This window comes from Vipera berus (assembly GCF_964194415.1).
Source record: "Vipera berus genome assembly, chromosome: 11".
In the NCBI taxonomy this organism is placed as follows: Eukaryota; Metazoa; Chordata; class Lepidosauria; order Squamata; family Viperidae; genus Vipera; species Vipera berus.
Genome location: NC_138214.1, coordinates 19,247,743 through 19,262,619, shown reverse-complemented (window position 1 = coordinate 19,262,619; position 14,877 = coordinate 19,247,743).

Below are 14,877 nucleotides of genomic sequence, written 5' to 3'. Positions count from 1 at the left end.
TCATGTTTTTTTGGTCTTTGGGGAGGCAGGGGAACAGGAATACGTGTTTGTTTTTCGAATTTGAGCTCTTTCTGCAATGGGCACTTTTCATGCTCTAAGCAGTTTTTCCTAACAAATGCAAGATATAGCATGGGCTATCTCCGCAAGGAAACTTCACATCTGCAAAAGTCATGGTTTTTTGGTCTTCGGGGAGGCAGGGGAACAGGAATATGTGTTTGTTTTTCGAATTTGAGCTCTTTCTGCAATGGGCACTTTTCATACTATAAGCAGTTTTTCCTAACAAATGCAAGATATAGCATGGGCTATCTCCGCAAGCAAACTTCAGATCTGCAAAAGTCATGGTTTTTTCATCTTCGGGGAGGCAGGGGAACAGGAATATGTGTTTGTTTTGCGAATTTGAGCTCTTTCTGCAATGGGCACTTTTCATGCTCTAAGCAGTTTTTCCTAACAAATGCAAGTTATAGCATGGGCTATCTCCGCAAGGAAACTTCACATCTGCAAAAGTCATGGTTTTTTGGTGTTCAGTGAGCTGGGGGAACATGAATACGTGTTTCTTTTTCGAATTTGAGCTCTTTCTGCAAAGGGCACTTTCCTTGCTCTAAGCAGTTTTTCCTAACAAATGCAAGATATTGCATGGGCTATCTCCGCAAGGAAACATCAGATCTGCAAAACTCATGGTTTTTTGGTGTTCAGTGAGCTGGGGGAACATGAATACGTGTTTGTTTTTCGAATTTGAGCTCTTTCTGCAATGGGCACTTTTCATGCTCTAAGCAGTTTTTCCTAACAAATGCAAGTTATAGCATGGGCTATCTCCGCAAGGAAACTTCACATCTGCAAAAGTCATGGTTTTTTGATCTTCGGGGAGGCAGGGGAAGAGGAATATGTGTTTGTTTTTCGAATTTGAGCTCTTTCTGCAATGGGCACTTTTCATGCTCTAAGCAGTTTTTCCTAACAAATGCAAGATATAACATGGGCTATCTCCGCAAGCAAACTTCAGATCTGCAAAAGTCATGGTTTTTTCGTCTTCGGGGAGGCAGGGGAAAGGAATATGTGTTTGTTTTGCGAATTTGAGCTCTTTCTGCAATGGGCACTTTTCATGCTCTAAGCAGTTTTTCCTAACAAATGCAAGATATAACATGGGCTATCTCCGCAAGGAAACTTCAGATCTGCAAAAGTCATGGTTTTTTGGTGTTCAGTGAGCCGGGGGGACATGAATACGTGTTTGTTTTTCGAATTTGAGCTCTTTCTGCAATGGGCACTTTTCATGCTCTAAGCAGTTTTTCCTAACAAATGCAAGATATAGCATGGGCTATCTCCGCAAGGAAACTTCAGATCTGCAAAAGTCATGGTTTTTCGTCTTCGGGGAGGCAGGGGAACAGGAATATGTGTTTGTTTTGCGAATTTGAGCTCTATCTGCAATGGGCACTTTTCATGCTATAAGCAGTTTTTCCTAACAAATGCAAGATATAGCATGGGCTATCTCCGCAAGGAAACTTCAGATCTGCAAAAGTCATGGTTTTTTGGTCTTCGGGGAGGCAGGGGAACATGAATATGTGTTTGTTTTTTGAATTTGCGCTCTTTGTGCAATGGGCACTTTTCATACTATAAGCAGTTTTTCCTAACAAATGCAAGATATAACATGGGCTATCTCCGCAAGGAAACTTCAGATCTGCAAAAGTCATGGTTTTTTGGTGTTCAGTGAGCCGGGGAAACATGAATACGTGTTTGTTTTTCGAATTTGAGCTCTTTCTGCAATGGGCACTTTTCATGCTCTAAGCAGTTTTTCCTAACAAATGCAAGATATAGCATGGGCTATCTCCGCAAGGAAACTTCAGATCTGCAAAAGTCATGTTTTTTTGGTCTTTGGGGAGGCAGGGGAACAGGAATACGTGTTTGTTTTTCGAATTTGAGCTCTTTCTGCAATGGGCACTTTTCATGCTCTAAGCAGTTTTTCCTAACAAATGCAAGATATAGCATGGGCTATCTCCGCAAGGAAACTTCACATCTGCAAAAGTCATGGTTTTTTGGTCTTTGGGGAGGCAGGGGAAGAGGAATATGTGTTTGTTTTTCGAATTTGAGCTCTTTCTGCAATGGGCACTTTTCATACTATAAGCAGTTTTTCCTAATAAATGCAAGATATAGCATGGGCTATCTCCGCAAGGAAACTTCAGATCTGCAAAACTCATGGTTTTTTGGTGTTCAGTGAGCTGGGGGAACATGAATACGTGTTTGTTTTTCGAATTTGAGCTCTTTCTGCAATGGGCACTTTTCATGCTCTAAGCAGTTTTTCCTAACAAATGCAAGTTATAGCATGGGCTATCTCCGCAAGGAAACTTCACATCTGCAAAAGTCATGGTTTTTTGGTGTTCAGTGAGCTGGGGGAACATGAATACGTGTTTGTTTTTCGAATTTGAGCTCTTTCTGCAATGGGCACTTTTCATGCTCTAAGCAGTTTTTCCTAACAAATGCAAGATATTGCATGGGCTATCTCCGCAAGGAAACTTCAGATCTGCAAAACTCATGGTTTTTTGGTGTTCAGTGAGCTGGGGGAACATGAATACGTGTTTGTTTTTCGAATTTGAGCTCTTTCTGCAATGGGCACTTTTCATGCTCTAAGCAGTTTTTCCTAACAAATGCAAGTTATAGCATGGGCTATCTCCGCAAGGAAACTTCACATCTGCAAAAGTCATGGTTTTTTGATCTTCGGGGAGGCAGGGGAAGAGGAATATGTGTTTGTTTTTCGAATTTGAGCTCTTTCTGCAATGGGCACTTTTCATGCTCTAAGCAGTTTTTCCTAACAAATGCAAGTTATAGCATGGGCTATCTCCGCAAGGAAACTTCACATCTGCAAAAGTCATGGTTTTTTGGTGTTCAGTGAGCTGGGGGAACATGAATACGTGTTTGTTTTTCGAATTTGAGCTCTTTCTGCAAAGGGCACTTTTCATGCTCTAAGCAGTTTTTCCTAACAAATGCAAGATATAGCTGTTGTGACTCAGGGCCAGCCTGTGGGTCCGACAGCCGGGTCCGATGTATCGGAGGACTCAGATGTGGGGGAGGAGGGAAACGAACCGGCTGATGATGATTTGGAGGCTTTGCAGAGTCCTCAGCCGGGGACCTCTTCTCAGCTGTGTGAGCCCGAGAGTGCGGAGGATGATGACCCACAGCTGGCCCTGTTCAAGGACGCCCGACGCAGGAGGCAGACGAGCAGGGACAAACAAAGAAAGACTATGGGACTCCTCGGGAGGAGGCACAGGGAGACCACGCCCTGAGCTCTCTATAAAAGAAGTGTTTGGGGAGGGGCTGGTTGCTGAAAGCAACTTTTCCGCTTGAGAAGACAAGCTCTTGTGTTTTTGTTAACTGCGTAATTAAATCTTGGCAGAAGCCTTTTAGCCTTGGACGCTTTCCAGACTCTTCTCTTAATTAGGGGTTGCGAGAAGAGGGCTGGTTCAGAACAGTTTGCTTTCAGCCACCCACCCCTTAATACTACGATGGAGCAGCTTCTTGCCGAGAATGCCCAGCTCAACCAGCAACTCACCTTGCTGGCCACTCAGGTGGCACAACTGCAGGCTCAGGTACATGCTGCCCCCCCACCCAGGAGGAAATGTCAGTTAGCTATGCCGGATAAATTTGCTGGTAAACCAGAACTGTTTCCTGCCTTCCTGGGACAATGCCAGCTTTATATCAGCGTGAGAGCAGCTGATTTCCCCACTGACCGAGATAAGGTGGGATTCGTGTTGAGCCTTCTGTCGGGAAATGCAGCTCGTTGGGGCACGCCTCTGTTGGCACAGCCTAGCCCTTTGTTGGATAACTTTGGGGGGTTTTGTGACCATATGCGCCTCATGTACGAGGACCCGATTAAGGCGCAGACCGCCACCCGACGTCTGAAAGCTTTGAGGCAGGGTCAGCGCCCCCTACAGGCCTATATCAGCGATTTCCGGCTGCTTAGCCAGGATTCCGCCTGGAATGAGGCTGCGCTCGTGGATGCCTTTCAGGATGGCTTGTCAGAGGAGATGTTGGATGAGCTGGCCCGCGTGGACATTCCCTCAGACCTGAATGGGCTGATCCATCTTTGTCTGCGGATCGATGCCCGGCTGCAGCAGCGTAAGAGTCGCCGTGCCACCCCACAGACCCCTGCCGCCCCTGTTGTGCGTGAGCCCCCAGTCCAGAGGGAGGAGCCAATGGAGCTGGGTGCCGCCAGGTCCCGTCTATCGGTGACGGAAATGGACAGACGACGATCGGAGGGGTTGTGTTTTTACTGTGGGGACCCTGGACATTTGGCTGCCTCTTGCCCGAAGAAGCGTCAGCGGGCGTCAGTGACCAAGCCTGCCCCGAGAAAGTCCCCTGCTTTGCTATCGGGAAACGGCCCGAGCCCGATCTAGACGGTGTGAAAGATCGGGCAACCCACAACGATCACGCCGAGCGACGCCGTTCCGACGGTGCCTGTGAACCTCCACGGCATTTGATTTTGGAGGCACGACTGATCCTTCCTGGCAAGCCAGAGGGGATTCCGGTCCATGCCTTAATTGACTCTGGGGCTACCACTAACTTTATGGATTCGGCCTTTGTGGCCAAATGGGCTGTTCCCCAGTGTCCGGTGGATCCGCCCATGCTTGTGGAGACCATCGATGGTCGAGTGCTCCTGTCCGGGCCTATCACGGCCGCCACGCAACCCGTGTGTATGGCCATCAGTACCCATGTGGAGGCCATTCAGTTTTACGTCACTTCGGATCTGCACTTCCCCGTGGTCTTGGGACTGGCGTGGCTCCGGGCGCATGATCCACAGATCTATTGGTCTCAGAACTTGGTCACCTTCCCAAGTTTGCAGTGCGTGGACCACACCCGCCATATCTGTGCCGGCCAGGTGGAGGGTTCCTCAGGGGTTTCCTTGCCTCCCGTACTGTCCGACTTTGCTGACGTGTTCAGCGAGTCAGAGGCGGACCAATTACCCCCGCACAGGCCCTACGACTGCTCCATTGACCTAGTCCCTGATGCGCCTCTCCCAGTGGGGCGTTTGTACTCCATGTCGGAGCCCGAGTTGGCTGCATTGCGGGACTTCCTGACAAAGAACTTGGCTCGTGGATTCATCCGGCCCTCGTCCTCGCCAGTGTCTGCGCCCGTGCTCTTCGTCAAAAAGAAGTCGGGCGAGTTACGGCTTTGCTGTGACTACCGGAAACTCAACGCTATCACGGTGCGTAACCGCTACCCGCTGCCCCTCATCCCCGAGCTCTTGGACCGACTCCGGGAGGCTAAGATCTTCACGAAACTGGACCTGCGTGGAGCTTACAACCTCGTCAGGGTTCGGCCGGGTGATGAGTGGAAGACAGCGTTTGGTACTCGCTATGGACATTTCGAGTACACGGTGATGCCGTTTGGCCTGACCAACGCCCCCGCTGTGTTTCAGCATTTTATGAATGACATCTTTCGGGATCTGTTGGACCAGTTTGTTGTGATTTACCTGGACGACATCCTGATTTACTCCCCGTCGCGTGAAGCGCATCATCAGCATCTCCGTCAGGTCCTGCAGCGCCTCCGGAAACATCGGCTGTTTGCCAAGTTGGAGAAGTGCCAGTTCTACCAGGTGACCATTGATTTCTTGGGCCACCGCATTTCTCCTGAGGGCATCGCCATGGATCCAAGTAAAGTTGAGTCGTTGCAGAGTTGGCAACCCCCGCGTCGCGTGAAGGATGTTCAGCGACTTCTTGGATTTGCCAACTACTATCGGACATTCATCCCTGGCTTTGCTGCCTTGACAGCCCCCCTCACCCGGCTCCTGCAGAAGAAGACTCGGTTCCAGTGGAACGCCCCCGAACAACAGGCGTTCCAAGCTTTGAAGGACGCCTTCATGAAGGAGCCCATCTTGAAGCATCCTGACCCGCAACGGCCGTTTGTCGTGGAGGCGGACGCCTCCGACATTGCCATTGGGGCCGTGTTACTCCAGGCAGCGACGCCCAACGGTACCCTTTTCCCTTGTGCGTATCACTCTCGGAAATTGAATCCCTCGGAGCGCAACTATACCATCTGGGAGAAGGAGCTGCTGGCCATCAAGGCGGCGTTCGAGGCTTGGAGGCATCATCTGGAGGGGGCGCGGCATCAAATCGAGGTCCGGACGGACCACAAGAATCTGGAAAGCCTGCAGACCGCTCGGAATTTGAACCAACGCCAGATCCGGTGGTCCCTCTTCTTTGCGAGGTTTGACTTCCGGGTGCGGTACATACCAAGCGGGCACAACCAGAGAGCGGATGCTCTGTCCAGGAAGCCCGAGTACACCCGAGTGGAAGACAAGCTTCCGCCCAGGACAGTGATCCCCGTCGAGTCTTTTGCTGCGGTACGGGAGCCGGTGGATATACGGGCTCGGATCCGGGAGGCGCAGCAGCAGGAGGCGTGGGTGGCTCAGCGGAAGGAAGAGGTGGGGCCAGATTCGCCTTGGTCGGTCACGGATGGACTCCTGTATTATCGTGATCGGCTCTATGTTCCAGGAGGGCCACTCAGGGGACTCGTCCTCAGCCAATGTCATGATAACCCGGCTGCGGGGCATTTTGGCCTGTTCAAGACTCTGAACCTGGTCTCCCGTACTTTCTGGTGGCCCCGAGTCCGACACGATGTCCAGTCTTATGTCACCTCCTGCGTCCCATGCAGGCAGGCCAAGTCAGCGACAGGGGCCCCGCCTGGTTTACTGCAGCCTTTGCCAACGCCCAAGAGACCCTGGGGGGCTGTGTCCATGGACTTTCTGACGGATCTACCCCCATCCTCCGGCTTCACGACAGTGTTTGTGGTGGTGGACATGTTGACCAAGATGGCGCACTTCATCCCCTGTCGCGGCTTACCGTCAGCTCGCGCCACTAGTCGCATGTTCATCCAACAGGTGTTCCGGCTGCACGGCCTTCCCGATAGGGTCGTCTCCGATAGGGGGGCCCAGTTTACAGCCCGCTTCTGGCAGGAGTTGATGCGGGCGTTGGACATTAAGGTTTGCCTCTCGTCCGCGCATCATCCTCAGACCGACGGGGGTACCGAGAAGGTCATCGGCATCTTAGAGCAGTATCTGCGCTGCTATGTTAACCTGCAGCAGGACAACTGGGTGGACTATTTGGCCATAGCCGAGTTTGCCTTTAATAACTCGCAACACACCTCCACGCAGATGACACCGTTCTTGGCCAACGTGGGTTATCACCCCAGGTTCTTCCCTCTTTCTCCCGTGGACTCACCGGAGCCGGCAGCGAACGAATTCATGGCGGAGTTACAGGCGATCCATCGGTTGGTGCGACGGCAGCTGGAGAAGGCCAAGGCCGACTACAAGAGGTTCGCCGATCGGTCGAGAAGGGATACGCCTCCACTATCGGTGGGGGATCGGGTCTGGCTGTCCACCAGGAACCTACCATCCACTCGGCCGGCGAGGAAGCTGGACCACCGTTACCTTGGACCGTTCCCAGTCGAGGCCGTCATCAACCCGGTCGCCTATCGTTTAACTCTGCCACGTTCCCTGCGCGTGCACCCCGTCTTCCATCGGTCCTTGTTGGTCCCCGAACAACCGGCCTGTCCACTTCGCCAAGCGGAACCTCCCCCATCAGGAACTCGTGATGGAGGCAGCACCCCCGAGTACGAGGTCGCCAGCATCAGGGATTCCCGCTGGCTGAAAGGTCGCTTACAGTACCTGATCGAGTGGAAAGGGTACGGGCCGGAGGACTTCACATGGGAAGACGCGACCGCCGTTCATGCCCCTGCGTTGGTGACTGCTTTTCACGAACAGTTCCCATCCCGACCGCATCCGGATCGGCAGACCCGAGGGAAGGGCCCTGCGGTGCGGGATAGTGTTGTGACTCAGGGCCAGCCTGTGGGTCCGACAGCCGGGTCCGATGTATCGGAGGACTCAGATGTGGGGGAGGAGGGAAACGAACCGGCTGATGATGATTTGGAGGCTTTGCAGAGTCCTCAGCCGGGGACCTCTTCTCAGCTGTGTGAGCCCGAGAGTGCGGAGGATGATGACCCACAGCTGGCCCTGTTCAAGGACGCCCGACGCAGGAGGCAGACGAGCAGGGACAAACAAAGAAAGACTATGGGACTCCTCGGGAGGAGGCACAGGGAGACCACGCCCTGAGCTCTCTATAAAAGAAGTGTTTGGGGAGGGGCTGGTTGCTGAAAGCAACTTTTCCGCTTGAGAAGACAAGCTCTTGTGTTTTTGTTAACTGCGTAATTAAATCTTGGCAGAAGCCTTTTAGCCTTGGACGCTTTCCAGACTCTTCTTTTAATTAGGGGTTGCGAGAAGAGGGCTGGTTCAGAACAATAGCATGGGCTATCTCCGCAAGGAAACTTCAGATCTGCAAAACTCATGGTTTTTTGGTGTTCAGTGAGCTGGGGGAACATGAATACGTGTTTGTTTTTCGAATTTGAGCTCTTTCTGCAATGGGCACTTTTCATGCTCTAAGCAGTTTTTCCTAACAAATGCAAGTTATAGCATGGGCTATCTCCGCAAGGAAACTTCACATCTGCAAAAGTCATGGTTTTTTGATCTTCGGGGAGGCAGGGGAAGAGGAATATGTGTTTGTTTTTCGAATTTGAGCTCTTTCTGCAATGGGCACTTTTCATGCTCTAAGCAGTTTTTCCTAACAAATGCAAGTTATAGCATGGGCTATCTCCGCAAGGAAACTTCACATCTGCAAAAGTCATGGTTTTTTGGTGTTCAGTGAGCTGGGGGAACATGAATACGTGTTTGTTTTTCGAATTTGAGTTCTTTCTGCAAAGGGCACTTTTCATGCTCTAAGCAGTTTTTCCTAACAAATGCAAGATATAGCATGGGCTATCTCCGCAAGGAAACTTCAGATCTGCAAAACTCATGGTTTTTTGGTGTTCAGTGAGCTGGGGGAACATGAATACGTGTTTGTTTTTCGAATTTGAGCTCTTTCTGCAATGGGCACTTTTCATGCTCTAAGCAGTTTTTCCTAACAAATGCAAGTTATAGCATGGGCTATCTCCGCAAGGAAACTTCACATCTGCAAAAGTCATGGTTTTTTGGTGTTCAGTGAGCTGGGGGAACATGAATACGTGTTTTTTTTTTCGAATTTGAGTTCTTTCTGCAAAGGGCACTTTTCATGCTCTAAGCAGTTTTTCCTAACAAATGCAAGATATAGCATGGGCTATCTCCGCAAGGAAACTTCAGATCTGCAAAACTCATGGTTTTTTGGTGTTCAGTGAGCTGGGGGAACATGAATACGTGTTTGTTTTTCGAATTTGAGCTCTTTCTGCAATGGGCACTTTTCATGCTCTAAGCAGTTTTTCCTAACAAATGCAAGTTATAGCATGGGCTATCTCCGCAAGGAAACTTCACATCTGCAAAAGTCATGGTTTTTTGGTGTTCAGTGAGCTGGGGGAACATGAATACGTGTTTTTTTTTCGAATTTGAGCTCTTTCTGCAAAGGGCACTTTTCATGCTCTAAGCAGTTTTTCCTAACAAATGCAAGATATAGCATGGGCTATCTCCGCAAGGAAACTTCAGATCTGCAAAACTCATGGTTTTTTGGTGTTCAGTGAGCTGGGGGAACATGAATACGTGTTTGTTTTTCGAATTTGAGCTCTTTCTGCAATGGGCACTTTTCATGCTCTAAGCAGTTTTTCCTAACAAATGCAAGTTATAGCATGGGCTATCTCCGCAAGGAAACTTCACATCTGCAAAAGTCATGGTTTTTTGATCTTCGGGGAGGCAGGGGAACAGGAATATGTGTTTGTTTTTCGAATTTGAGCTCTTTCTGCAATGGGCACTTTTCATACTATAAGCAGTTTTTCCTAACAAATGCAAGATATAACATGGGCTATCTCCGCAAGGAAACTTCACATCTGCAAAAGTCATGGTTTTTTGGTGTTCAGTGAGCTGGGGGAACATGAATACGTGTTTGTTTTTCGAATTTGAGCTCTTTCTGCAATGGGCACTTTTCATGCTCTAAGCAGTTTTTCCTAACAAATGCAAGATATAGCATGGGCTATCTCCGCAAGGAAACTTCAGATCTGCAAAAGTCATGGTTTTTCGTCTTCGGGGAGGCAGGGGAACAGGAATATGTGTTTGTTTTGCGAATTTGAGCTCTATCTGCAATGGGCACTTTTCATGCTATAAGCAGTTTTTCCTAACAAATGCAAGATATAGCATGGGCTATCTCCGCAAGGAAACTTCAGATCTGCAAAAGTCATGGTTTTTTGGTCTTTGGGGAGGCAGGGGAACAGGAATATGTGTTTGTTTTGCGAATTTGAGCTCTATCTGCAATGGGCACTTTTCATGCTATAAGCAGTTTTTCCTAACAAATGCAAGATATAACATGGGCTATCTCCGCAAGGAAACTTCAGATCTGCAAAAGTCATGGTTTTTTGGTCTTCGGGGAGGCAGGGGAACATGAATATGTGTTTGTTTTTTGAATTTGAGCTCTTTGTGCAATGGGCACTTTTCATACTATAAGCAGTTTTTCCTAACAAATGCAAGATATAACATGGGCTATCTCCGCAAGGAAACTTCAGATCTGCAAAAGTCATGGTTTTTTGGTGTTCAGTGAGCCGGGGGAACATGAATACGTGTTTGTTTTTCGAATTTGAGCTCTTTCTGCAATGGGCACTTTTCATGCTCTAAGCAGTTTTTCCTAACAAATGCAAGATATAGCATGGGCTATCTCCGCAAGGAAACTTCAGATCTGCAAAAGTCATGTTTTTTTGGTCTTTGGGGAGGCAGGGGAACAGGAATACGTGTTTGTTTTTCGAATTTGAGCTCTTTCTGCAATGGGCACTTTTCATGCTCTAAGCAGTTTTTCCTAACAAATGCAAGATATAGCATGGGCTATCTCCGCAAGGAAACTTCACATCTGCAAAAGTCATGGTTTTTTGGTCTTTGGGGAGGCAGGGGAAGAGGAATATGTGTTTGTTTTTCGAATTTGAGCTCTTTCTGCAATGGGCACTTTTCATGCTATAAGCAGTTTTTCCTAACAAATGCAAGATATAACATGGGCTATCTCCGCAAGGAAACTTCAGATCTGCAAAAGTCATGGTTTTTTGGTCTTCGGGGAGGCAGGGGAACATGAATATGTGTTTGTTTTTTGAATTTGAGCTCTTTGTGCAATGGGCACTTTTCATACTATAAGCAGTTTTTCCTAACAAATGCAAGATATAGCATGGGCTATCTCTGCAAGGAAACTTCACATCTGCAAAAGTCATGGTTTTTTGATCTTCGGGGAGGCAGGGGAACAGGAATATGTGTTTGTTTTTCGAATTTGAGCTCTTTCTGCAATGGGCACTTTTCATGCTATAAGCAGTTTTTCCTAACAAATGCAAGATATAACATGGGCTATCTCCGCAAGGAAACTTCAGATCTGCAAAAGTCATGGTTTTTTGGTGTTCAGTGAGCCGGGGGGACATGAATACGTGTTTGTTTTTCGAATTTGAGCTCTTTCTGCAATGGGCACTTTTCATGCTCTAAGCAGTTTTTCCTAACAAATGCAAGATATAGCATGGGCTATCTCCGCAAGGAAACTTCAGATCTGCAAAAGTCATGGTTTTTCGTCTTCGGGGAGGCAGGGGAACAGGAATATGTGTTTGTTTTGCGAATTTGAGCTCTATCTGCAATGGGCACTTTTCATGCTATAAGCAGTTTTTCCTAACAAATGCAAGATATAGCATGGGCTATCTCCGCAAGGAAACTTCAGATCTGCAAAAGTCATGGTTTTTTGGTCTTTGGGGAGGCAGGGGAACAGGAATATGTGTTTGTTTTGCGAATTTGAGCTCTATCTGCAATGGGCACTTTTCATGCTATAAGCAGTTTTTCCTAACAAATGCAAGATATAACATGGGCTATCTCCGCAAGGAAACTTCAGATCTGCAAAAGTCATGGTTTTTTGGTGTTCAGTGAGCCGGGGGGACATGAATACGTGTTTGTTTTTCGAATTTGAGCTCTTTCTGCAATGGGCACTTTTCATGCTCTAAGCAGTTTTTCCTAACAAATGCAAGATATAGCATGGGCTATCTCCGCAAGGAAACTTCAGATCTGCAAAAGTCATGGTTTTTCGTCTTCGGGGAGGCAGGGGAACAGGAATATGTGTTTGTTTTGCGAATTTGAGCTCTATCTGCAATGGGCACTTTTCATGCTATAAGCAGTTTTTCCTAACAAATGCAAGATATAGCATGGGCTATCTCCGCAAGGAAACTTCAGATCTGCAAAAGTCATGGTTTTTTGGTCTTTGGGGAGGCAGGGGAACAGGAATATGTGTTTGTTTTGCGAATTTGAGCTCTATCTGCAATGGGCACTTTTCATGCTATAAGCAGTTTTTCCTAACAAATGCAAGATATAACATGGGCTATCTCCGCAAGGAAACTTCAGATCTGCAAAAGTCATGGTTTTTTGGTCTTCGGGGAGGCAGGGGAACATGAATATGTGTTTGTTTTTTGAATTTGAGCTCTTTGTGCAATGGGCACTTTTCATACTATAAGCAGTTTTTCCTAACAAATGCAAGATATAACATGGGCTATCTCCGCAAGGAAACTTCAGATCTGCAAAAGTCATGGTTTTTTGGTGTTCAGTGAGCCGGGGGAACATGAATACGTGTTTGTTTTTCGAATTTGAGCTCTTTCTGCAATGGGCACTTTTCATGCTCTAAGCAGTTTTTCCTAACAAATGCAAGATATAGCATGGGCTATCACCGCAAGGAAACTTCAGATCTGCAAAAGTCATGTTTTTTTGGTCTTTGGGGAGGCAGGGGAACAGGAATACGTGTTTGTTTTTCGAATTTGAGCTCTTTCTGCAATGGGCACTTTTCATGCTCTAAGCAGTTTTTCCTAACAAATGCAAGATATAGCATGGGCTATCTCCGCAAGGAAACTTCACATCTGCAAAAGTCATGGTTTTTTGGTCTTTGGGGAGGCAGGGGAAGAGGAATATGTGTTTGTTTTTCGAATTTGAGCTCTTTCTGCAATGGGCACTTTTCATGCTATAAGCAGTTTTTCCTAACAAATGCAAGATATAACATGGGCTATCTCCGCAAGGAAACTTCAGATCTGCAAAAGTCATGGTTTTTTGGTCTTCGGGGAGGCAGGGGAACATGAATATGTGTTTGTTTTTTGAATTTGAGCTCTTTGTGCAATGGGCACTTTTCATACTATAAGCAGTTTTTCCTAACAAATGCAAGATATAGCATGGGCTATCTCTGCAAGGAAACTTCACATCTGCAAAAGTCATGGTTTTTTGATCTTCGGGGAGGCAGGGGAACAGGAATATGTGTTTGTTTTTCGAATTTGAGCTCTTTCTGCAATGGGCACTTTTCATGCTATAAGCAGTTTTTCCTAACAAATGCAAGATATAACATGGGCTATCTCCGCAAGGAAACTTCAGATCTGCAAAAGTCATGGTTTTTTGGTGTTCAGTGAGCCGGGGGGACATGAATACGTGTTTGTTTTTCGAATTTGAGCTCTTTCTGCAATGGGCACTTTTCATGCTCTAAGCAGTTTTTCCTAACAAATGCAAGATATAGCATGGGCTATCTCCGCAAGGAAACTTCAGATCTGCAAAAGTCATGGTTTTTCGTCTTCGGGGAGGCAGGGGAACAGGAATATGTGTTTGTTTTGCGAATTTGAGCTCTATCAGCAATTGGCACTTTTCATGCTATAAGCAGTTTTTCCTAACAAATGCAAGATATAGCATGGGCTATCTCCGCAAGGAAACTTCAGATCTGCAAAAGTCATGGTTTTTTGGTCTTTGGGGAGGCAGGGGAACAGGAATATGTGTTTGTTTTGCGAATTTGAGCTCTATCTGCAATGGGCACTTTTCATGCTATAAGCAGTTTTTCCTAACAAATGCAAGATATAACATGGGCTATCTCCGCAAGGAAACTTCAGATCTGCAAAAGTCATGGTTTTTTGGTCTTCGGGGAGGCAGGGGAACATGAATATGTGTTTGTTTTTTGAATTTGAGCTCTTTCTGCAATGGGCACTTTTCATACTATAAGCAGTTTTTCCTAACAAATGCAAGATATAACATGGGCTATCTCCGCAAGGAAACTTCAGATCTGCAAAAGTCATGGTTTTTTGGTGTTCAGTGAGCCGGGGGAACATGAATACGTGTTTGTTTTTCGAATTTGAGCTCTTTCTGCAATGGGCACTTTTCATGCTCTAAGCAGTTTTTCCTAACAAATGCAAGATATAGCATGGGCTATCTCCGCAAGGAAACTTCAGATCTGCAAAAGTCATGTTTTTTTGGTCTTTGGGGAGGCAGGGGAACAGGAATACGTGTTTGTTTTTCGAATTTGAGCTCTTTCTGCAATGGGCACTTTTCATGCTCTAAGCAGTTTTTCCTAACAAATGCAAGATATAGCATGGGCTATCTCCGCAAGGAAACTTCACATCTGCAAAAGTCATGGTTTTTTGGTCTTTGGGGAGGCAGGGGAAGAGGAATATGTGTTTGTTTTTCGAATTTGAGCTCTTTCTGCAATGGGCACTTTTCATACTATAAGCAGTTTTTCCTAATAAATGCAAGATATAGCATGGGCTATCTCCGCAAGGAAACTTCAGATCTGCAAAACTCATGGTTTTTTGGTGTTCAGTGAGCTGGGGGAACATGAATACGTGTTTGTTTTTCGAATTTGAGCTCTTTCTGCAATGGGCACTTTTCATGCTCTAAGCAGTTTTTCCTAACAAATGCAAGTTATAGCATGGGCTATCTCCGCAAGGAAACTTCACATCTGCAAAAGTCATGGTTTTTTGGTGTTCAGTGAGCTGGGGGAACATGAATACGTGTTTGTTTTTCGAATTTGAGCTCTTTCTGCAATGGGCACTTTTCATGCTATAAGCAGTTTTTCCTAACAAATGCAAGATATAACATGGGCTATCTCCGCAAGGAAACTTCAGATCTGCAAAAGTCATGGT